This window comes from Macaca thibetana, chromosome 2 (genome assembly GCF_024542745.1).
Source record: "Macaca thibetana thibetana isolate TM-01 chromosome 2, ASM2454274v1, whole genome shotgun sequence".
In the NCBI taxonomy this organism is placed as follows: Eukaryota; Metazoa; Chordata; class Mammalia; order Primates; family Cercopithecidae; genus Macaca; species Macaca thibetana.
In genome coordinates this window covers 88,312,909-88,338,934 of record NC_065579.1, presented here as the reverse complement: position 1 = coordinate 88,338,934, position 26,026 = coordinate 88,312,909, and the positions used below count along the sequence as shown (strand labels likewise).

The 26,026-nt window shown below is 47.7% G+C and overlaps 1 long non-coding RNA gene across 1 annotated transcript in view; it reads right to left on the bottom strand.

Moving 5' to 3' along the window:
* The window catches only part of LOC126948439 (uncharacterized), a 44,112-nt gene that overhangs the window by 13,040 nt on the left and 5,046 nt on the right, over nt 1-26,026 (bottom strand). The window contains exons 2-3 of the long non-coding RNA XR_007723451.1: nt 9,140-9,331; nt 5,381-5,805 (exon numbers count right to left, since the gene is read on the bottom strand). This is a non-coding gene — a long non-coding RNA (uncharacterized LOC126948439). The remainder of the gene's footprint in view (nt 1-5,380; nt 5,806-9,139; nt 9,332-26,026) is intronic.

Genomic DNA, 26,026 nt, shown 5'->3' with positions numbered 1-26,026 from the left:
AGCCACTGCGCCCGGGCCACTTCATTTCTTCCTAACATCGTCACATAGATGGACAAAAGAGGGGATAAAGTCTTAACAAAAATGGTTTTGTAAACACAAACACTGACCAGTGACTATTTTAACAATATGATAAAAACAGTATTATAAAAGAAAAAAAAAAGGAGGCTAGAAAAAAAGAATTACTGAGCTGGAAAACTGAGCTGAGAGACCCTTCTGGAATGCAGCATGAGAAGAAAAATATAAATTAATATATTTAAGGGATATGAAAAATATATTCTGAAGTTCCAACATCCCTCTAATGGATGTTCTAGAAAAAGAAAACAGAATAGAGAGAATTTTTTAAATGTTAAAGTTACAAAATAGAACAGTAAATAATATAATACTATGTTACCACCAATCAATGCTGACAATTTATTGTTTTACTAAATGTGCTTCAATTAATTTTTTTTTTTTTCTTGAGATGGAGTCTCACTCTGTCACCTAGGCTAGAGTGCAGTAGCATGATCTCGGCTCACTGCAACCTCCACCTCCCGGGATCAAGCGGTTCTCGTGCCTCAGCCTCCCAAGTAGCTGGGATTACAGGTACGCACCACCATGCCTGGCTAACTTGTGTGTTTTTAGTAGACAGTTTCACCATGTTGACCAGGCTGGCCTCAAACTCCAGACCTCAGGTGATCCTCCTGCCTCGGCCTCCCAAAGTGCTGGGATTACAGGCATGAGCCACTGTGCTCAGCTCAATTAATTTTTTAAAAGAAATAAAACATTATGGACAAGGCTAACGGTCTTACTGACCCTAATCTCCTCCCTTTCCCTTAGGGCAGCAACCACCATCATAAATTTGTATATACTTTTCCAATACAATACACAATACAAGAATGTATATAATATATATGATGGCTTTGTATGTGGCTTTAAGTAATAACACTGTATGTAGGGTTCTGCAACTAGCTATTTTCACTCAGCACTATAAGTTTTGGCTTTCTCCACATTTATAAAGAGTCAGTTAATTTCTGCACACTGCTATAGAACATTTCACTGTACAGCTATACCACATTTTTATATAGTGCTTTATTTATAGATGGACTTATGCAGTAGTTCCAAATTTTTACCATCATGAAACAATGAAACAATATAATAATAGTACATATCGCCTTCTGCACATGAGTGAGGGTTTCTCCAAGTGTATACCTAGAAGAATTATAAGATGATAGGATATGCACATTTCCTATTTTACTAAAGTCTGCCAAATTACTCTTCTATTTATACTCCCACGAGCAGTATACGGCTCTTCCTATTTTCCCTTATCCTCACCAATACTTATTATTTTCAGACTTTTTAGCTTTTCCAATCTGATAGGTGAGAAATTATACCTCATTATAATTTTAATTTGCATGACCCTGATTTCTGTAAGGCTGATTATCCTTCATGGTCTATCAGACATTTGGGACACTTTTTCTGTAAACTTCCTCTTTAAATCTTTTTTCTATTGCATTTATAGAGTCTTTTCTCATACACAGTTTTTAATTTTTATATAGTCAAATTTATCAACCTGACAAGTGATATATATATTAGACCATTTCTTTCCCTTCTTTTTTTTTTTTTTTTTTTTTGAGATGGAGTCTCACTCTGTCACCCAGGCTGGAGTGCAGTGGCCCCATCTCGACTTACTGCAAGCTCTGCCTCCCAGGTTCACACCATTCTTCTGCCTCAGTCTCCCGAGTAGCTGAGACTACAGGCACCCGTCGCCACGTCCAGCTAATTTTTCGTATTTTTAGTAGAGACCGGGTTTCACCGTGTTAGCCAGGATTGCTCCTGACCTCGTGATCCACCCGTCTTGGCCTCCCAAAGTGCTGGGATTACAGGTGTGAGCCACCATGCCTGGCCCGAGTTATATATTTTTAAAATAATAGATGAATAGGCCAGGCATGCTGGCTCAAGGCTGTAATCCCAGCACTTTGGGAAGACAAGAAAGGAGAATTCCTTGAGGCCAGAAGTTCAAGACAAGCCTGGGCAACACAGCAAGACCTCATCTCTACAAAAAAATAAATAAATAAATAGCTGGGTGTGGTGGCTTGTGCCTGTAGTCCCAGCCACTTGGGAGGCTGAGGTGGGAGGATTGCTTGAGCCTGGGAGGTTGAGGCTGCAGTTAGCCATGATGGCACCACTGCACTGGTGCCTGGGTGACAGAGCAAGATCCAGTCTCAAAAAACAAAAAGAATAAATGAATATTTCTCAAACCCAAAGAAAAATGCGAGTCCTTAGAATTGAGAGGGTGCACCTGGTGTTAAGCAGGATGAATACAATCAATACCTATTAGACACAGTGTAGTGAAATTTCAGAATATGATTGAGAGGTTTTTGTGTTTGAGGCACAGGTTGTACTTGCTTTTCGCAGTGAGGCCCAGAAGAGAGACAGTGAGCTCTCTGAGTACGGGGGAGATCTAGCAAGGGAACCAGGAAGGTCTTGAGCATTCACAGTCCTTGAGCTGTTGATCATGGCAACTTTACAACTCACCAGGCTCCTTGAGACATTCCTGGAAACAGAATTCTGGAGACTCATTATTCTGAGCATGGATGGAAAAATTTTGTTGTTACTGCTGTTTTGTTTCGTTTAACACAATAACTAGCAATGGAGAGGTCGCAAAGCATTTTTTACATATTTGGATGAATCATTAGAAACTTTTTTTGTAGCGTAAAAAATGGTTGAGTGTTAGGGATTTCCTAGAGTTCAACCTAATAGACAATTTTATTACATACTCTTAACCCTGTGAGATACACAGTATTACTATCGACTGTTTTACAGGTGACCAGCCAGTAGGGCAGAGAGCTGAAGTCTGTCCATGGGGCCACATGACTTCTAAGAGGCAGCAGCCAGCCTGCCTGGTTCCATCTTCCGGCCTGATTCTTGGGTAACACTGCCCCTGTCTGGAACAGAGAAAAAAACATGTCATGTTCTCTCTCTCAGGATAGTATCCATCAAGGAGGTTATCTCACTTCTTAGTTTTTGTTTTTGAGACGGAATTTTGCTCTGTTGCCCAGGCTAGAGTGCAATGGTGCGATCGTGGCTCACTGCAACCTCTGTCTCCAGGGTTCAAGTGATTCTCCTGCCTCAGCCTTCCGAGTAGCTGGGATTACAGGCACCCACCGCCATGGCTAATTTTTGTATTTTTAGTAGAGATGGGGTTTCACCATGTTGGCCAGGCTGGTCTTGAGCTCCTGACCTCAGGTGATCCACCCGCCTCAGCCTCCCAAAGTGCTGGGATTAAGGTGTGAGCCACCACGCCCAGCCCCTCTGACTTCTAGGGAACTTAGGCTCAAGATAATCAGTGGTAAGAAGTGGCGTTTGCTAAGAGAACTTGACCTTGATATTCAGATAAACATCCTTCAAGGAATAACCTATGAGCTAGAGAAAGAGTAGTCTGTGAACTAAAGACCATCAGGTGAGTGGAGCAGTGAGACAAAGAGCTATTGCTGTGCGTGTCCCAGCTGCCAAGCTGCTGAGCCTTAAGTAACCAGTGTGCTATTTCCTTGCATCATAATTGTTCAGAATGGGACTCCCTCCCCAGCCTGGATGCCAATTTCAGCAGGCCTGAGATTTTTCTGCTCATGCTTAGAATAGTCTGTGGTTGCTTTTAGTTGCAAACACAGTCTCAAGTCAGAAATTGGAATGTTAATGTGAGGTATTCATCAACACTCTGAGCTTATTTTTACCTTACATTCTTCTCTCTTCCCCCAGCGTAGGCCTGGCCAGCTGGGAACCTCCAGTGGAGACAATGCAGAGGGCTTGGTCTTCTCTCTCTTTCCACTTGACCTCCCCGAGCCAGTTACCATAGAGTTGGCTTCAGACTGTCTTGGCCGGCAGATGTTAAATTTTGCCTCTGTTTTTACACCCCCTCCACTCAAGTTACCAGCTGAGTGCCGGCTCCAGTCTCTTTCTCCCAAAGTGCTCTCTAATCTATGGATGTGCCTCAAGTCCAATTTCATTTCGGGTGGTCATCTGAGACCCCATCCTCAGCCCCTAGGCATTCAGTTCCAACCTTCTCCCACTAGGATCCCTCTACATAGACTCAAGACATGGAGTCCTTGCAGGCTTTCTCTGCCATGGGACCTACCTCTGTTAAGAAGAAACTCTCCTGCCTCTCTAACCCAGAAAAAACTCTAGGGGTGCAGGCTGGTCCCGGTGAGGTGGCAGCAGCCCCACCAGAGCAGCTGGTGAGCACTCCTGTCACCCTTCAGATTTACCAGGGGAAACTAGACCCTAGGCCACCCCGCCCCCCAGTTGTAGAGGTCTCATGTTAGGCTCTTTTTATTTTTTCTTTTTCTTTTTTGAGATGGATTCTCGCTCTGTCATCCAGGCTGCGGTGCAACGGCGCAATCTCAGTTCACTGCAACCTCCACCTCCTGGGTTCAAGCAATTCTCCTGCTTCGGTCTCCTGAGTAGCTGGGATTACAGTTGTGTGCCACCATGCCCAGCTGATTTTTGTATTTTTAGTACAGACGGGGTATCACCATGTTGGCTAGGCTAGTCTCAAACTCCTGACCTCATGATCCGCCCGGCTTGGCCTCCCGAAGTGCTGGGATTACAGGCATGAGCCACCGCGCCCGGCCTTATGTTAGACTCTTAAAGAAGCTGCCCCACAGACACTCACCCTTACCAAGTGTGAGATAAGGGAGCAGGAGCTCACCTGTCCCCAGGATGGGACTCGCAGCACAGCTTTCTTCAAGGACATCCGCCATACAACATCCTCCCATCACCTCTCTGTCTACATTTTCAGAGTCTCAAAGTGGGAAAGGGGTTTCAAACTCTTAGATCAGATTTTTTGATTTTTCCATAGAAAATCGTCCATAAGGTAACTCAGGCTCTCACTTTGGATCTTCACATCTATGGTGCATATTGGTGTCTAGTGGAAATTTCAGTTTTAAGGCCCTATTCTATTTATATGCATTGACCTTTTTATCTTCATAAGGTCAGACAACATTTTCCATTTTTAACATGAGAATAATTCATCTCTGAGGGCCCAGAGAGGTAAGGCCAAGGTCACCCAACTGGCCAGTGACAAAGCTAGGATGCCAACCAGGTCTATCTGGCATCCTCTGGGAGGTGCACACTCAAGCCCAAGAATCTGAGGACACATAGAGAAGCGTGTCTCTCATTTGAGGGCCCAGGCCCTGGGTGGCGACGTGAGGCTCCGGGCTGCCTAGAGCTGATCTGTGTCAGCTCCTGTGGCTTGTCATTGCCCACTTCCCCACAGGACACATTCCGGGACCTAGTTTCGGAGAGGCGGCTGGGAAGACGAGATCGATAATTCTACCCTTCTGGCAAAAGCCCCATCTGGATGTGACTTTCAGCTCGAAGGAGTGCGCCAGGACGGCTGACTCACCTGGTCTAGCATCCAAGCCAAACACTGGGAGGAAAGGGCTCAGTTCAGCCAAGACTGTGACTGCAGAAGAACGGGGATCCTGCACTGGGATCCCAGCCATGCCCTTACCTTGGTGTTTTCTCAGTCTGTGTGGGCCTCCTTTTCTCCATAACTTCTGCGAGCTGTGGTAGCAAGGCATGCCAGTGCTTCCACAGGTGGCCCAGCGCCACACAGGAAGGTGTTGAGAGGTGCGAGATGGAGCAAATGACTCAGCTGGTCCCTGCAAGAGGGGGAGGATGTGGCACTGGCCAGCTCCCAAGATGGACTGGGTTTGGTCTCCAGGGAGGTCCAGTCTGGTGGGCATTTCCAGCATAAGCAGTTGGGCAAGAAGCCAGGGTCCATCCACAATGGAGTGTCCACCAAACATCCTGATGCACAGCAAAACACTAAATGAAATAGAAAAATATTTCCAATACATTATTAAGTGAAGGGCCTGGACAGCAGGAGCCCATCTTCATCAAAGCAGTGATCTTGCTTCTGGAGAACAGGCCTGAAAGGTAAAGGCACAGACTGGGTGCTTGGCTCCATCAATTCCTGTGGGTTCTTCAAAGGGTCAAAGAGGGTCCCAAGGCTGACCCACAGGTGTAGGGTCAGGACAAAGTCCAACCCCTTCCCCTTCTTGGAGTCATAGCCACTCACCTCCATCTCTCCTATATCCTCTCTCAGGGACCTGCGGGCTGGTCTTCTGCACACTCTAAACACAAAGGGAGTTTTCTTTTTTTTTTTTTTTTTTTTTTTTTTTTAGACGGAGTCTCGCTCTGTCGCCCAGGCTGGAGTGCAGTGGCGCGATCTCGGCTCACTGCAAGCTCCGCCTCCCGGGTTCACGCCATTCTCCTGCCTCAGCCTCCCGAGTAGCTGGGACTACAGGCGCCCACAACCGCGCCCGGCTAATTTTTTGTATCTTTAGTAGAGACGGGGTTTCACCGTGGTCTCGATCTCCTGACCTTGTGATCCGCCCGCCTCGGCCTCCCAAAGTGCTGGGATTACAGGCATGAGCCACCGCGCCCGGCCAAAGGGAGTTTTCATAGCCCACACCATTTTCCTCAGACAACTGGGCCACTCACTGGGCACCCATTTGTTAAATGCTCCCCTCAGTGATGCCAGGAGGTCCCACTCCCACCCCAACCCCAGCTTCTGGGTTTGTTTATTTTGACTCTTATCCTCTCCATCAGAAAGAAGGAAGGACTGACCTCTCACTGTTATGCATATACACTTGCCTATGGATTCTTAAAGAAAGTTCTAGAAAGAGGCCTGGCATGGTGGTTCATGCCTGTAATCCCAGAACTTTGAGAGGCCAAGGCAGGTGGATCACCTGAGGTCAGGAGTTCGAGACCAGCCTGGCCAACATTGTGAAACCCCATCTCTACTAAAACTACAAAATTAGCCGGTGTGGTCCCATGCACCTGTAATCCCAGCTACTCAGGAGACTGAGACAGGAAAATCGCTGAAACTCAGGAGGTGGAGGCTTCAGTGAGCCGAGATCTCGCCACTGCACTCCAGTGTGGGTGAGACAGAGCGAGACTCTGTCCCAGAAAAAAAAAAAAAAAAGTTCTGGAAAGAAACACAGCAAAATGTTAAGAGTGGTTGTGACAAGGCCTCAAATTCCTAATGCCTTCTCCTCATCCCTCCCTGGAGTCCGCAACCATCTCTGAACCCACATCCATCCCTCCCTCCAGAATCAGAGACTGAGGCAAACTCTCCATCTGTGTTCTCACTGCCTCTCGCCGTGTCCTTGCTCTACCTGCTATGTAAAACTCATCTCCGAATACATCACAGAGTTGTCAGGAGTAAGACTTGTGAATTCTTCATGTAGTACCTGATCAATATAAAGAGCTCAGCCAGGCGCAGTGGCTCATGCCTGTAATCCTAGCACTTTGGGAGGCCAAGGCGGGTGGATCACCTGAGGTCAGGAGTTCAAGACCAGGCTGGCCAACATGATGAAACCCCGTCTCTACTAAAAAAAATACAAAAACTAGCCGTGCATGGTGGTATGCACTGTAGTCCCAGCTACTTAGGAGGCTGAGGCAGGAGAATCACTTGAACCCAGGAGGCTGAAGCTGCAGTGAGCCAAGATCACACCACTGCACTCCAGCCTGGGTGACAGAGTGAGACTCTGTTTCAAAAAAAAAAAAAAAAAAAAAAAAACAAGAAAAAAAGAGAGTCCAATACATAGATAGTAATGATGATAATTACTCCACTTCTCAGTGCCTCAGTTTCATCATCAGTAAAATGAGGTGATTATAGCACCTACCTCATAGGATTGTTAGGAAGAATAAATGAGGCTGGGCACAGTGGCTCACGCCTGCAATCCCAGCACTTTGGGAGGCTGAGGCGGGTAGATCGCTTGAGGTCAGGAGTCCGAGGCTAGCCTGGCCAATATGATGAAACCCTGTCTCTACTAAACATACAAAAATTAGTCAAATGTGGTGGCAGGTGCCTGTAATCCCAGCTACTCAGGAGGACAAGGCCTGAGAATCCCTTGAACCTGGGAGGCAGAGGTTGCAGTGAGCCAAGATTGAACCTCTGCACTCCAGCCTGGGCAACAGAGCGAGACTCTGACTCAAAATAAACAAACACATAAATAAATAAATAAGCCAAATGTACGTTAAGTACTTAGAAAAGCTCTCAGCACATAGTAGGGGCTCTGTAAGTGTTTGCTAGTGACAGTATTAGCAGGACTAATCAGTATTGCTATTATTTGTACATTCTTCCATTTCCTCCAAAACCTTATTCATCCATTATTTCTCCTTTCTCCCACAATTTTTTTTTTTTTTTTTTTTTTAGAGATAGGGGTCTCACTGTGTTGCCCAGGTTGGTCCTGAACTCCTGGCCTCAAGCGGTTCTCCTGGCTTGGCCTCCCAAAGTGCTGGGATTAGAGGCATGAGCCACCATAACTGGCCTCTCCCACAATTAAATCTGTCTTCAGGTTCATTCTCTTAGTTTATTGAGTCAACTATCTCCTATCCCCCACATCCACCCCATGATCTCATTAGCCAACCTCTCTCCACCCCTCAAGGCCAGGCATCTGAAAAAAAGTGGGTTTCAATATTCAGTCTTGTGCATTTACTCACATTTAGTTCAACACCACTGATGACACAGCACAACCTGTCTCTCCTCCCACTTTTCTAATGAAACTCTTCCAGCAAAGGCCACAGGTGACTGCCATTTACCAAATTCAAAGGACACTTTTCAGTTTTTATATTTCTTGACCTTTTTTCCTTATCTGACCCCACTGAACTCACTCTCTCCTGAAGCTTTCTTTCCTTGCCTCTCCTGTTCCTCTCCTACTTCTTTGGACTCTCATCTCAGCCTCCTTACCTGAGTTATTTCCCTCTGCCCAGTCCTTACATGTTGATGCTTCCCACGACTCTGTCAGCAGCCTCCTCCTATCCTCATCCTCCCCGCTCTCCCTGGAGAAGCTTATGGGTTACCATGCTACTGATCACCTTTCTCCTATAACAATAGAGTCGCCATTTCTAGCCCCAGCCTCTCTCCCAAGCGCTAGACCCACATATCCTAGTACAAGCTGGATGTTTACACCTGGAGTTCTCACAGCCCTGTCTAAAATTAGACTGCACTTATCCTCCTAAACCTGCACGTCCTTCTGGGTTCCCTACCTAGGTGGTGATGCCATCAATGCCATCCTTCTACTGGGAGGCTCACAAAACATCCTAGACTTCTCCCTCTAATCATGCCTGAAGTCTGAGCTAATTTCCCTACCTTTGCTCAAACCCATCTGCTTCTTTCCATACAAGTCCATGTCAGATGCAGGCAGTCAAAGCATTGTCTCAAAGTTCATATCCATCCTCCTCCTCTCCTTCCTTCTTTTGCATTTCCCTCTTTCTCCATTCACTCACTCAGTCAGGCAGGCAGTCAACAAACACAGGTTGAACATCTATACCATGCTAGGCCCTAGAAATATGAAGAGCAAAAAAAGACAATGCCCCTAAGCTCAGGGAGTTCACAATATAGCAGGACAGGGAAGCCAAGAACCCCAGAATCATGAAATTTGCACACACAAGGAGCTCAGAGGCAATTCTTTCTTAACTAAGTTACATAAATCTGGATTGTTATGCCTTTTACTATGATATTTCAAACAAAAAAGTAAAGCACTAACGTATCTGACATCCAAGCACCCAACACCCAGCTCTATGGAATTCTGACATTTATCTTTCTCCTATATGTTTATACTATATAAAATATATGTAACTACATATCTATTACATTTTCAAACTTTATGTAAAATGTATCACATTCTATATGTCATTTTACAAAGTGATTTTTTGATCAACGTTATGTTTTTGAGGTTAGCCACGTTTGGATTTCTTCCTTTCCAATTCTTGTACCTTTTTTTCTTATATTATTGCATAGGCTAGGGTTCTCCAATGTGGAAAAGACGTGATGAGAGCAGCCATCCTTGTTTTACTCCTGAGTTTAAAAGAATGCTTCTGGGCTGGGCGTGGTGGCTTATGCCTGTAATCCCAGCACTTTTGGAGGCCAAGGCAGGCGGATCACCTGAGGTCAGGAGTTCAAGACCAGCCTGACCAACATGGTGAAACCCCATCTCTACTAAAAATACAAAAATTAGTCAGGTATGGTGGTGGGTGCCTATGGTCTCAGCTACTCAAGAGGCTGATGCAGGAGAATCACTTGAACCCAGGAGGCAAAAGTTACAGTGAGCTGAGATTGCGCCACTGCACTCCAGCCTGGGCGACAGAGCAAGACTACATCTCACAAAAAAAAAAAAAAAAAAAAAAAGAATTGTTCCATGTGAGTTTGTTTGCTGGTGATTTTTGATAGGTGACCTTTATCATGTTCAAAAAGCTTCCTTTTATTCCAAATTTGGTTAAGTTTCACCATGAATGGATATAATTTTTTATCAAATGACTTTTTCTTCATCTCTTAAGATGATAATATATTTTCTCCTTTAATTTTTTAATATGATGAGTAGTATTCATAAATTAAGTTAAACTTTCTTATATTCTAGTATTAAACTCTAAAAATAGGCTAGCTAATTCATTTTGCTCATATTTTATTTATGACTTTTGTATCTACTTTCATAAGTGAGTGTATCAGTTCTCTATTACTCTTGAAATAACAATAGCTGATTGAAACAACAATAAAATATGCTGGGAGTGGTGACGCATTCCTCTAGTCCCAGCTACTCAGGTGGCTAAGGTGGAAGGATCGCTTGCACCCAGGAGGTCAAGGCTGCAGTGAGCCATGATCATGCCACTGCACTCCAGCTGGGCGACAGAGTGAGATCCTATCTCAAAAATAATAACAATAATAATAATAATAAACAGGTGGAAGCTACAATGTCTGTCGTCACTTAAGCTGAGATGTCACACACCATTATTTTCTGCACCACCCTACCGGTTACACAGATCAGCCCTATTCATTGTGGAAAGGTGTGACACAAGGGCATGAGCACCAGGAGGTGAGGATCACTGGGGCCATACCAGAAGCTGGCTCCCACATAAGCCCTGCAGAGTTATTTGAGTTTTTAAACATGTGTATGTATATCTTTAATAAAAATGAAAAGTTTAAATGAGTTTTTGGCTCACGCTTGTAAATCCCAGGACTTTGGGAGGCTGAGGCGGGTGGATCACCTGAGGTCATGACAAACATGGTGAAACCCTGTCTTTCCTAAAAATGCAAAAATTAGGCCAGCCACAGTGGCTCACACCTGTAATCCCAGCACTTTAGGAGGCCAAGGCGGACGGATCATAAGGTCAAGAGTTTGAGACCATCCTGGCCAACATAGTGAAACCCCATCTGTACTAAAAATACAAAAATTAGCCGGGCGTGGTGGCGGGTGCCTGTAGTCCCAGCTACTTGGGAGGCTGAGACAGGAGGATTCCTTGAACCCGGGAAGTGGAGGTTGCAGTGAGCCGAGATCGCGCCACTGCACTCCAGCCCGGCAACAGAGCGAGACTCCATCTCAAAACAAAACAAAAAAGCAAAAATTAGCCAAGCCTGTCCTAGCTACTCAGGAGGCCGAGGCATGAGAATAGCTTGAAGTCAGGAGGCAGAGGTTGCAGGACGCCAAGATCATGCCACTGCACTCCAGCCTGGGTGACAGAGTGAGACTTGGTCTCAAAAATAAAAAATAAAAAATAAAGGAGTTTCTGTTGTAGTCAGTGCTCATTTAAATTTATCAATGTGTTTTATCTACTTCTATGCTTAACAGTGTTTCATGTGCTCTCCCCTTTTTTTCTGGTTCATTTTTCTTCCTGAAGTGTATATCCTATAATAATTCTTTCAATGAGAGGCTGCAATTTACAGGTACTGAAATGACCCCTTTTGTCTTAAATTTCAACTGCAAGTTAGCTGGGTATAAAAATCCAATTGGCTGGGCGCGATGGCTAACTCCTGTAATTCCAGCACTTTGGGAGGCCGAGGCGGGCGGATCACGAGGTCAGGAGATCGAGACCATCCTGGCGAACACGGTGAAACCCCATCCCTACTAAAAATACAAAAAATTAGCCAGGCGTGGTGGCGGGCGCCTGTAGTCCCAGCTTTTAGGGAGGCTGAGGCAGGAGAATGGCATGAACCCGGAAGGCAGCGGAGCTTGCAGTGAGTGGAGATCGCACCACTGCACTCCAGCCTGGGCGACAGAGCGAGACTCCGTCTCAAAAAAAAAAAAAAAAAAAATTCAATTGGCACTTTGAAGATACTACTCCTTCATCCCCAGCCTCAGTCTTTGCTGAGGCCCAGAAGTTACTTTTTAAGAAATCTGTCTTTTTCTCAGGTCTATTGTAAGGTTTTATTCTCTTTACCCTTGATGTTCTGCAATTTCCCCAAGGAAATTTCTCAGCTTCTATTTCCTCATATGTTGTTTCACTGCCATTCCCTTTATTCTCTTCCTCTGAAACTCCTATTAGACATACATAGTCCTTCATACAAGCTGTCCTTCATGTCTCATAACTGCTTTTATATTTTTTAATCTTTGTCTCTGTGTATTGTATTCATGTTAATTCCTAAGTATTGTCTTCTAACTCACTAATTCTTTTTGTGTCTAGGTTATTCTGTCTACTGAGCTTTTTTTTAATGAACAAACTTTTCATTTCTAAGATTTCTAATTGATTCTTTTCACATCTACTTGTTCTTGTTTCATTTTGATCTGCCTTCATTCATGTCGTGTTAATTTCCAATGGCTATTAAGCCTTCATTTGCTATTTTTGGCACCCTAAACATTTTTAATTCTTTGTAAGACTTTCACAAAATTAATTTAATCTACAGCGAATTCATATTCCACATGGTGATTTTGTTGACTGTTTATCTTTCTTTCTTCTTTTTTTTTTTCTAAAGATGGGGTTTCATCATGTTGGCCAGGCTGGTCTTGAACTCCTGACCTCAGGTGATCCTCCCACCTCGGCCTCCCAAAGTGCTGGGATTACAGGCATGAGCCACCATGCCCGGCCTTATTGACTGTTTTTCTTACCATTGTTTCTCATCTATTTTGGCTTACAACTTTACAGTGAGTTGGAGCGTTTTCTACCTTGTTTTTACATCTATTTCTCACTCTGTCTCTAACTATCCTGAGCTAGGACCTCAGGCCCAGCTGAGAACCAGATCTTACAATAGCATTGCAGGGCTCCACTCTGTTGCGGCATGAGGACATCACAGCTACAAGCACGTAGCCAGAGGGTGGCTTAGCTCAGCATCTAGTCAAGAATCTGTCCTCACCTTCCCACAACTCAAGCCCCAAGCTATTTGTGGACAACTGGCTCCGCTCCCCCTCCCCCCTCCCCACCCATTCTCCAGACGCCTGGCTGCTGGCCCCTTTGTAGCATGGAGCACTTCAGCTCCCTTACCAGGAGCTCTGCATCTGGCAGCTACTGCTATTTCCAGACCCCGAGGCCGGCAGGTCCCCGGCCCCACTCACCAATTTGCATTTCTGGTCTGCTTCTGGTACACAGAGACAGTCATTTTGGCTGGGGCCCAACTATGTCCTTTTGTTTATCATTTTTTCTATTTTATTCCTGATTGCTGTGTATTTAGAACAGAGAGAGGAGGCCACAGCGTGAGCCCACTGTGCCATCTTGGCTGGAAGTCCAGCACTGAATTGTGAGGCTACCATACCTGTAGAAAGTCCCATGTCTCCTTTCATTCAGGTAAAAGAGGAGAGATGGTTTCATTAAAACCCAGTAAGCTCTTTTTTTTTGAGACGGAGTCTCACTCTGTTGCCCAGGCTCAAGTGCAGTGGTGCGATCTCAGCTCACTGCAACCTCCATCTCCCCGATTCAAGCGATTCTCTTACCTCAGCCTCCCAAGTAGCTGTGATGACAGGCGTGCGCCACAATGCCCAGCTAAGTTTTGTATTTTTAGTAGAGACAAGGTCTCACCATGTTGGCCACGGTGGTCTTGAACTCCTGACCTCAAAAGATTTGCCCACCTCGGCCCCCCCAAAATGCTAAGATTACAGGTGCGAGCCATTGTGCCCAGCCCACCCAGGAGGCTTTTACACTTTGCTATGAATTTCCTCTCAGGATAACAGACTGAGCCCGTGTGTTTCCCAGTCACACACACGCTGAGGGTTATTTGAAAGGGGAGGCCATGTCTAGGCGTGGTGGCTCATGCCTGTAATCTCAGCACTTTGGGAGGCCGAGGTGGGTAGATCACCTGAGGTCAGCAGTTCAAGACCAGCCTGGGCAAGTTCAAGACCAGCCTGGGCAACATGGTGAAACCCCGTCTCTACTAAAAATACAAAAATTAGCCGTCCGTGGTGGCGGGCACCTGTAACCCCATCTACTTGGGAGGCTGAGGCAGGAGAATCGCTCGAACCTGGGAGGCAGAGGTTGCAGTGAGCCGAGACTGCGCCATTGCACTCTAGCCTGGGCAAAAGAGTAAGACTCCATCTCCAAAAAAAAAAAGAAGAAGAAAGAAAGAACAAAGGAAGGAAGGAGGGAAGGAAGGAAGGAAGGAAGGAAGGAAGGAAGGAAGGAAGGAAGGAAGGAAGGAAGGAAGGAAGGAAGGAAGGAAGGAAAAGGAAAGAAAGGGGCGGCCACGGGATGCAGACAAGGCCTAATCAGCAACCATTCCTCCCTCCTCAGAGCAAAGCTGGGCCTGGGAGTAACCGTGGGTAGCGGCTGGTGCTGGGTACCATGGAAGGCGGGTGTGGGGTGAGGCGCTTCTGCAAAACGTTCCCAAGGGAGCATCTCCCCCTGGTGGCCATCAGAGGAAGCGGCGGTGCTCTCTGCCAAGGACAAGGCCGCGAGGAGTGAAGATTTTCCACACCCAGCCAATCGTGCAGATCTGGGACCTGTGGACATGGCACCGGCAGCCTAAAGGTCCCACTGAAACAGGGCCCAGGGCGGAATTCTCTCTACAATCTCCCCTGCTGTGCCGGGACAGAGCCCACTCTGCTCAGGTCTGTGTAGAGGCGGCTCCCTCCTGCCTGGCCCTTCTGAGCCTCAGAACATTGACTCCAGAGACCACTGGGTCCATAGAGTTTTTTGGATGGATTTTTAAATTTGAATGTCCAGACCCTTCTTGAGGCCACACAGAGGACTGAGGTAGCGCAGTCTGTGTAGGGGTCCAGAACGTGGGTTTGAGGATTAGATAGACCTGAGTCCGAATCCCACTTGCCACTCATTAGCTGTGTGTTCTAGGCAAGTTACTTAACCTCTTTGTGCCTCTGTTTCTTCAACTGTAAAATAAAGATAATAATTGTATATACCTTAAGGGGTTGCTGTGAGAATATCGCCAGATAACCAGGTCCCTCCTCCCTCTCCCCCAGTCATGGCCCCTGTTTTGGAGGTGCTTGGGCTCTTACTGCCTCTTCCTCTGCCCTTCCTGGAACCTACGAGCTTCCATCAGCCTCCTCTGGGCCTTGGGCAGCAGGGATGGGTCTTTTTTTTTTTTTTTTTTTTTTTTTTGAGACGGAGTCAGTCTGTCACCCAGGCTGGAATGCAGTAGTGCGATCTTGGCTTGCTGCAACCTCTGCCTCCTGGGTTCAAGCGATTCTCCTGTCTCAGCCTCCTGAGTAGCTGGGATTACAGGTGTGCACCACTATGCCCAGCTATTTTTGTATTTTTAGTAAAGGTGGGATTTCACCATGCTGGCCAGGCTGGTCTTGAACTGCTGACCTCAAGTGATCTGCCCACCTTGGCCTCCCAAAGTGCTGGGATTACATGCATGAGCCACTGCTCCTGGCTGGGCGCATTTTTTGAGGAGGAGCCAGGCCCAAATGGAGTCACACTGCAGAGGCCCCACATGGGGGCCAAAGTCCTCAGGCCCTGAAGGTGTCCCTGAGAATCACAAACTCACAAATATACCCTCTGGCTGCTGGGGCCTGGGCTTCTCCTGTTTAACTATTTCCCACCCAGTAACCCACAGGTCCCATACTCTCAGGGAACACACACAGAATTCTGGAGCCCCTGCCAGAGGCACAGTTCAAACACAGCAGAGCTGGGCCTGCAGCTGGTCTGTCAGTCACACTAAAGTTATGGGGCACCTGCTCTGTATTTAGCACTGGGGATTCTAAGGGAAGGGATGTGTCTCTGCCTTCAAGGCATTTGCAGCACAGTGGGGAGACTGACTGCAGAGCCCCCTGATGTGACTCACAGGAGCCACTCTAGTGAGACTCTGCAGGCATAGCCTGGGCCCAGATCAGGGTTCGCCCAGGAGAGTCAGGGACGGCGCCCAGAAGAGGGGCTTCTGGCTGGGCACTTGAATGTGGAGTAAGAGTTTGCCAGGCGGACAGACTTTATCTATTCGTTCAATACATTTTCATTCGACACCTGCCACCCTCCCCCGCAGCTGCTGTTCTGTGCACTAAGGATTCGGTGGTGAAGAAGAGTAAAGCAGTTCTTGCTGTCCGGGTCCTGGCCTGGCACTCACTGCAGGCCCATGGTGCTCTCCTGTTGAACATAAACAGTTTCACAGAACATCAACATCAGACAAGGCCACTCTGTGGCTGTGATGGAACTAGACAGAAACAAGCCCAAACCCTACAAGTTCTTTCTGACACCCTCTCACTGAAATGCCCACAGGGCCCCATGGCGTGTGTTCCCCTTCACTGCAGCCAGCAATAAACCCCAAGTGCCCCACTACAGGTGGGGTCCTGGTTGAGGGCAATTGACAGTGATGGCTGAGAGGTAGGATTTGAGTGGAGATTGAATGAAATGAAGGGCAAGTCGTGCGGAGATGTCGGGGCAGAACATTCCAGGCAGACGGAGCAGCCGTAAAGGCTCTGAGGACGGAATATGACAGGCAGATTGGAAACCTGCAAATATGCCAACCTAGCTGGAGCAGAAAAGGCAGAGCAGGTATTCCAGGCAGAGGGAATAGATTGTGAAAACCTAATGTGAAGGAAAGTCGGCCCCTGCTGACACGTATGGGTGGTTCTGTGCAGTTGAAATAGAAAGCTAGGCCAGGTGCAGTGGCTCACGCCTATAACCCCAGCACTTTGGGAGGCCGAGGCAGGCAGATCTCCTGAGGTCAGGAGCTCGAGACTAGCCTGACCAATATGGTAAAACCCCATCTCTTCTAAAAACACAAAAATTAGCTGGGCATGGTGGCAGGTGCCTGTAGTCCCAGCTACTCGGGAGGCTGGGAGACAGGAGAATTGCTTGAACCCAGGAGGTGAAGGTTGCAGTGAGCCGAGATCGTGCCACTGCACTCCAGCCTGGGTGACAGAGAGAGACTCCATCTCAAAAAAAAAAAAAAAAAAAAAAAAAGAGGCTAATGTCATTTGTTTTGGCGAAGAGGGATGAGTGCACAGGAAATATGCAATTAAGAGCCTTCATTGCCTTTCATCAGAGATTCTTAGCAAAATCACCATGGACCCAAATGCTCTGCCGGAGTCACCCATGACGGCATTTTCCTTTGATGTGGTAATAGAGTAAGCTGATCAATATGTTTTGAGCAAGGCCTACCAAAGGGAAATGCACTTGTTCGGGACAATTCCTTCATGTTATCACTAAGAGGGGAGAGAATATAGATGGCAGTGCCCCCGCTTTTGGGTGACCCTGCCAGCTCATCCCATGGTTTTGCGTCTTCATGATCATCTAGGGGAAAGCCTGACCCTTTGGTTTAGGTCTAATAGAATTACCTAGGCCAAGCATTTGTGTGGTCCAATGTGATTTAGTAGTGAGAGAGATTGAATACATTTCATCACCAGCTGCAATTTATGTCCCGGAAAGAATACAAAAAAGAGTCTGCCTTCTAGTTACTGGCAACATAAACTGGAAATTCCCTGCAGAGGCTCAAGCTGCAGGTGTGAAGACACACACACACACGCGCCACACACACACACGCCACACACACGCGCCACACACACACCACACACACGCACACGCCACACACATGCCACACACACACACGCCACACACACACACGCCACATACACATACACACAGGCCACACACGCCACACACACACACACCACACACACACATACACACACACACACATACATACACACACACGCCACACACACGCCACACACACGCCACACACACATGCCACACACACATGCCACACACACATGCCACACACACACACGCCACACACACGTGCCACACACACACCACACACACATGCCACACACACATGCCACACACACATGCCACACACACACACGCCACACACACGCGCCACACACACACGCCACACACACACGCCACACACATGCCACACACACACACGCCACACACACACGCCACACACATACGCCACACACACACATGCCACACACACGCCACACACACACCACGCACACACACACGCCACGCACACACACGCCACACACACACTACACACACACACGCCACATACACATACACAGACAGGCCACACACTCATGCCACACACACACACGCCACACACACACCACGCACACACACACGCCATGCACACACACACGCCACACACACACTACACACACACACGCCACATACACATACACAAACAGGCCACACACTCATGCCACACACACACCACACACATACACACACACACGCCACACACACACTACACACACACACATGCCACATACACATACACACACAGGCCACACACACACCACACACACACACACACACACACACACGCCACACACACACACACACACACACACACACACACACACGCCACACCGGCATTGAGCTTTAACCCCAAACCAAACCCAATCATATCAGGGTTCCTAACTGCTCAGCAATGACAGTTTCCAGCAGGAAAAAATGGAAGGCCATGCAAGGTGATAGCTCAGCATTGTTCCAGCATTGCCATTTCAGAGGGGAAAAAAGTAAACTTTTGAGTCTGTCTGTTTCTAGGTGTCCTGAAATTTCTGTTTCATTAAAATTAGTAGAATCAAGTACAGTCTAGTCCATGAGGGGAGTGAGCCCTGATTTGGGGCATAGCCCAAAAACACCATTCACAAGGTTTCTATATTTTAACCTACTGCCAATGGGGCACCATGGAAGTATTTTGAACAGGAGGAAGACATAATCAGATTTAAATGCTAGAAGGGTCTCTCCAGTAGCTTAACAGTGGTGGACTGGGCACGTACATTTATCCTCTTTTCCGAAATTCTTTTTTTTTTAAGATAAAAAAAATTCAGAAGGAAAAGGAGAACAGAAGAGGCGTCAATAGCAACATTTTGAAACTGGAAAGTAGCTAGAAAAATGGCAACCAAGGTAGCAGAACCAAGAAAGCTCAATCCTGAACCATAAGGGAAGTAAACAGCCAATTCTATTTAGACCCCAGACCCACAAATGGTTCAGGTATTGGTGGCACCAGGTCCTCTGAAAGCAGGGAAGAGGAAGCTGGTAAAGATGCAGCCAAAAACAGGAGGACTGGGGATTGGCTCCTCCCGCTACCTCATCTTCTCCCGCTCCTTTCACAGACTTGGGTGTTTTTCTTCTAAAACAGTAAAATTGAGGGTGTCTGAATTCGAACATCAAGCAGAGTGAGGGCAGGGCCACCACACCAAAAATGAGATTAAACAGGAGTTACAAGTCGAAGACGGAAATATGCCCTGTCCCCAGCCTCTTCCCTGTCTAGTCCCCAACACTGGCAGCCAGGTCCCCAACCCCTGCTGGGACTGGAAGAGCCACCTGCAGGAACCTGACTAGCCCACGAAGAAAGTCCTAAAGACTCTGATATCCACACTCCCCATTAAGCAGCCTGGCCCAGCCCAGGCCATCGTGCAGCAAAGCTTGCAACGAAGCACCCTCCCTTTATCCTCACATACACACTCAGGTAAGCAGGAAAGCAATCAGCTCTGTGAGTGGAAAGTGGTTGCCTCTAGGAAGCAATAAATTGGGGTGAGTGGGGGGAGGTGGAGAGGAAGGATGGGAAGAGGCTACTGCTTTTGGTAAAAAGTCATCTTGAGTTACTTGACTCTTTAAACTAGAACTGGTCAGACGCAGTGGCTCACACTGTAATCCAAGCACTTTGGGAGACCGAAGCAGGGGGATCACCTGAGGTCAGGAGTTCGAGACCAGCCTGGCCAACATGGTGAAACCCCATCTCTACTAAAAACACAAAAATTAGCCTGGCACAGTGGCGGATGCCTGTAATCCCAGCTACTAGGGAGGCTGAGGCAGGAGAATCACTTGAACCTGAGAGGTGGAGGTTGCAGTGAGCCAAGATCATGCCATTGCACTCCAGCCTGGGCAACAGGGTGAGACCTTGTCTCAAAAAACAAAACAAAACAAAAAACTAGATGTATGTAAAGCTGTCATAAAAAATAGATACCAAATGGAAAAAGAAAAAGGTCTAGAAGAGATGGGGAGAGGAGGCACCACCAGAGCAAGAGGGATGAGGAACCGATTACAGTGGTCCAGGACAGAGACCAAAAGGCTTCAACTGAGGCAGGGGCAATAGGAGGAAGAGGAGGTGGAAGTCAGAATAGCTCTGTGATGGTGAAGGTTATGCTTGAGCTTGACTGGGCTAAGAGGTGCCCAGATAGCTGGGAAAACACTGCTGCTGGGTGTGCCTATGAGGGTGTTTCTAAAAGAGATTAGCACTGGAATTAGACTAAGTACAGAAGACCACCCTTACTAATGTGGGTGGGCGTCATCCTCAGGGCCCAAACAGAACAAAAAGGTCGGAGAAGAATACATTTTCTTCCTCTCTCCTCTTGAGCTGGGATATCTTCTCCCACCCTCAGACATCAGAACTCTTGGTTCCCAGATAGCTGAACTCAGATCTAATTACATCTCCAGCTTTCCTGGGTCTCCAGCTTTCCTGGGTCTCCAGCTTGCAGGGAGCAGATGGTGGGAGTTCTTGACCTCCCACCTCCCTAATACCATGAGCCAGTTCCTGTAATACATAATATGTCTAATAATAGCTTGTACGGCCAGGCACAGTGGCTCACACTTGTAATCCCAGCACTTTGGGAGGCCGAGGCAGGCGGATCACGAGGTCAGGAGTTTGAGACCAGCCTGGCCAATATGGTGAAACCCTATCTCTACTAAAAATACAAAAATTAGCCAGGCGCAGTGGCGCGCACCTGTAGTCCCAGCTACTCAGGAGGCTGAAGCGGAAGAATCGCTTGAACCTGGGAGGTGGAGGTTGCAGTGAGCCAAGATCATACCACTGCACTCCAGCGTGGGTGACAGAGCAAGACTCCACCTCAAATAATAATAATAATAATAATAATAATAATAGGAAGTACATATGTACCTCCTATTGGTCTTATTTCTCCGGAGAACCTTGGCAAATGCAAGCTCCATATGAGGCAGAACTGGCTGGACATGGCGACTAACTGACTGTGGGGGTGAGGAATAGGGAGACTCAAAGACAAGGCCCTGGCTTACAGCCTGGACTCCTGGCTAGGGCTGTTCACCTGGTCTCAAAAGAGACTGACCCATGTGTCTCTTCCCACCAATCTCTTCCTCCTGACTTGTGACTTTTCCTTCCCCACGCCAGGTCTCTTATGCCATGACACACTTCTTGTCCCCCATGTCTACCTGGTGCATGGGCCAGGCCAGCATGCAGGCACAGGATAGAGCCTTGGGTCCCAAGGGCAGGCAGTGACCGTTCTCTCAAGGCCAGGATGGATGGAATTGCCACGGGGTGGTGGGTAGGGGCCTATGGTTCCGGCCTATGATCTCTCCGGTAGTGCCCAGGGCAAAAGCACTCCTAGGATTTGCAAGCTCTGGGCAAATACATTTGTGGGCTCCTGTCAATATGAACAATTTCATTTTATACTGTATTACAAAAAGTCATGGGTCCACATGAGTGATACAGATTGATCGAAGAGGTCCTTTTGTATTTGTTTATTGTCCAGTCAATGAACATGATGATGCCTCAGAAGGTACAGGACCCATCTTTCCCTGTTGAGTCCAGGAACCATCTCTTCACATTTGTTATTTTATTTATTTATTTTTTGAGATGGAGTCTCACTCTGTTGCCCAGGCTGGAGTGCAATGGTGAGATCTCAGCTCACTGCAACCTCCGCCTTTTGGGTTCAAGAGATTCTCGTGCCTCAGTCTCCCAAGTAGCTGGGATTACAGACGTGCACCACTACGCCTGGCTAATTTTTGTATTTTTAGTGGAAACAGGGTTTCACCATGTTGGCCAGACTCGTCTCGAACTCCCAACTTCAGGTGATCCACCACCTTGGCCTCCCAAAGTGCTGGGATTACAGGTGTGAGCCACCGAGCCCGGCCCCATCTCTTCACGTTTGTTATGATCAAATTTGTCATTCCTGGCTAACTTCATAAATCTCAGGTAGCAAGACTGTAATTATCCACAATGCCATTGCTTTAGAAAACCTGTTTATATTGAAACAATATAGACCTTTCTGCCTCTGCAATTCCCTAACACCGTGTATTTAAGGCTGGTCACATCATAATTCCACACGGCATCATCCGCAGTGCAGCCCCTGAGGACTGGCTTCCAGTGGCTCTCTCAAAGGTGGTGATGGTGATTCCTCGATAATGATTACCAATGCAAGTCTCACCCAGAGTATGCAAAAAAAAAAAAAAAAAAAAGAGCAATTCTTTGTGTTCTGATTATATTAAATTTATCATTTGGAATTATAGAGCATAAACATAGAACAGCACATCACCCAAACATGACTGCTCTAGAACTCTCCAGGCCATAATTGCCAAATCCCTAGAATGTGATCTTTCTCTCTGCTGACCCCCAACAGCCTTCCACACACCACCAGCAGGAAGGATCAGCCACGGGGCCCATGGACAGAGAGAACAGTCTCCTTCGTGCTCACATAACTGTCAAGGCATGCAGGACATCCGTGGGAAGGCCCCTTGGTGTTGTGAGCTGTTGCTGAGGGTCCTCGGAGGAGATAAGTGGGCCACCCCCAGAGGACTGCCTGACATGTGGTGTGGAGACCACAGAAGGGTTGGGCTGGCCGCCTTAGTGCCATTGGCAAGGTGAGGAGGGCTCACGGGTACACTCGAGTGCTGTCGACCTGAGGCAGCACTGTGGTGGGAGTGCGGTGGGAGGGCTGATGGCTGGGCACACTCACAGTTGAACCCAAGAGTTGGTCGTGGACCATCTGCAGCCCAGAACCTTGAACTCGTCCTGCGTCTCACAAATTGAGGTGGACCAAACTCACATGATCCCACAAAAGAAATACTGTGCATGCCAGCGGGAGCAATTCAATCACCAGGCTTCCCTCCTGGAAGTGGGGTCCACGCACAGACCCCAGGACCACAATGTAGGCACACGTGCCGGAGCTCCTCAGGGCATCAGGTTGACCTCACACCCTGAGTGAGGGGCAGAGAACACCACAAAGGAGAGACACAGAGCCTGGGCAGACACATGTCTGCCAGGAGGGCAGCTCTGGCTGGCCTCTGTCATCAGATAAATGTTTGAGGAACAGGCTTCTAGAAACCATGACCCATACAGACCCTGTCCAGGCACTGGGCACCCAGCCCAGCTAGCACTGTTGGCCCAGCCCAGACATCCAAGAAGGGTTTAGAACATTGCAAGGAAGGCACTCCAAAGTACTGGGCCGTCTGAGACCGAGCCCTGGGCACAGACCTGCTCTCCCATATCTAAGTGTGGTATCAGCCCACGGAGACAGGTAACTCCCAGCCATCCTCTCACCCCTGAGCTTGGGAGGCCCCTGGTTATTCTGGCACAGATACGTATGATATCCAGGGCCTTCCACGAGCTGCCCTGGGCCTGCCTGTCCAGCTTTATCCTCCCACTCCATATTCCTCCTCCAGCCCCACTGAATCCACACTCTCCTCAGGGCCCTGGGGCCTTCCATTCACTTGCAGTGTCTGAGTGTGGGGGTCCTCCAAGGCTCAGCTCAAGACCCACTTCCTCTATGAGATCTGCCCTAATTCCCCTAGCTGGGAGCACGTCCCCCTCCCTCATCTCCAGGGGCCCCACTGCTCCTCACACCGCTCCGCGCCATTGGGGTTTTCTGCATACCTCAGGTCTCTCTGACTAAATGATAAGAACTCAGAATGCAAAGTCAGTCTGGAGCAGGGCCTTGATTAGACCAAAGGGTGGATAGGGGGAGCCCAGGGAAGCAACAGAAAGGCCCAGAGTAGGAGACAGGAGGCAGGGGGCCCAGAGCAAAAGGCAGATCCTGACATCTTCAGGGCAAGAGAAACTAAGGAATCAATGGCACTGTATCACGGCCGCCCACACAAAAATATGCGAAGTGTACTTATGCATGAGTACATTTTGATGCCTGAGAAATCCCTCCAGGGGGCCTGTCTGGCTCAGAACGGTCCTCTCTCTCTCTCTGTGATCCCTCCCAACCTACACTTCCACACCTCCACAAAGGTGAGCCCCAGCAGCCATCATTTTCCCGTGTGATTCCATTCTCAAAGCAAATTCCCTCTCTGGGAATCTGGGGCTCAAACACAACCAGCGAGTCTCTGAGCATGGGTGGGACTGGGTATCTATAAACTGCCAAGCAGTGGACACACCATCCTGGACTTGGAAAAACAGCAAAGACCCGCATTCAAAAACAAGGGACTGGCCAGGCACAGTGGCTCACACCTGTAATCCCAGCACTTTGGGAGGCTGAGGCAGGTGGATCACTTGAAGTCAGGAGTTCGAGAACAGCCTTGCCAACATGGTCTCTACTAAAAATACAAAAATTAGCCAGGCTTGGTGGTGCACGCCTGTAATCCCAGCTACTCAAGAGACTGAGACAAGAGAATTGCTTGAACCGGGAAGCAAAGGTTGTGGTCAACTGAGATTGCGCCACTGCACTCCAGCCTGGGCGACAGAGTGAGAGTTCATCTCAAACAAACAAACAAACAAACAAATAAAAAGAAGGGACTGTAGCAGATGAGCCAAGATAAATAGTATTATTGTTCAGGTCTTATTCAGAAACAAGCGGTAGAAACCCAGATCCAATCAGCTTGAGCAAAAAAGAATGACTTGAGCTTACCAGCTGCTACGTAGGCGTGGTATTGCCTTGTTCCTGTCTCCACTTCCTTACCCTACTTGGATTTAGTTATTGCCCCATGGTAATTATAAAAGCCTTTAGAAGGGCCAGACTCTATCACCAGCTGGGAGATGAGAACTCGTCCCATGCAGGGGAGGGAGATGAGAACTTGTCCCATCCTATCCACGGGGCTGTCCCAAGGAAGACCCAGACACTTGGAGTGCACTTCAGCCCTGAGTTAATAAGTGGGCCAAAGAACGCCCCTGATGTCTGTGAGAATCTGGAGGTGGTGGTGGGGGCGGGGGGTGTGTGGAAGCTCTGTGATTGACAGTCCCCAGGGCCACGTGGACTGGGAGAGGAAACCCCAGAGTGGGGCAGGGTGGGGAAAACATGAGGAGCTGTCAACAAATCCATTGACCTCAGTCCTGTTCAGAGACAGCTTCCTGACTCCTGGCTCCAGCCTCAGAAGGCCAAGTGCCCCATGTTCTTCGAACCCCCTCCATCCTCCAAGTACATTTTCCTTTTTGGTTAATCTTATTAAGAATGATTTCTGTTATTTGTGACCAAGCTGATTGGATCTGGGTTTCTACCGCTTGTTTCTGAATAAGACCTGAATAATAATACCATTTATCTTGGCTCATCTGCTACAGTCCCTTCTTTTTATTTGTTTGTTTGTTTGTTTGTTTGTTTGTTTGTTTGTTTGAGATGAACTCTCACTCTGTCGCCCAGGCTGGAGTGCAGTGGCACAATCTCAGTTGACCACAACCTCAGCCTCCCGAGTAGCTGGGATTATAGGCATGCGCCACCACACCCAGCTATGCATGACTGGGGTTATCATGCTCTTTTGGTCACAAATAACAGACTTCTGTTATTTGTACGTTCTTAAACTTTTTCCCAGCCAGGTGCGATGACTCACGCCTGTAATCCCAGCACTCTGGGAGGCCGAGGCGGGCAGATCACCTCAGGTCAGGAGTTTGAGACCAGGCTGACCGACATGGAGAAACCCCGTCTCTACTAAAAATACAAAATTAGCCGGGTGTGGTGGCACATGCCTGTAATCCCAGCTACTCAGGAGGCTGAGGCAGGAGAATTGCTTGAACCCGGGAGGTGGAGGTTGCGGTAAGCCGAGATCATGCCACTGCTCTCCAGCCTGGGCAACAAGAGCAAAACTCCATCTCAAAAAAAAAAAAAAAAAAAAAAAAAAAAAAAAAAAAAAAAAATTCCCAGATTTATTTTACTTTGATTATGCAAGTGCTAAGTGTCTGGTA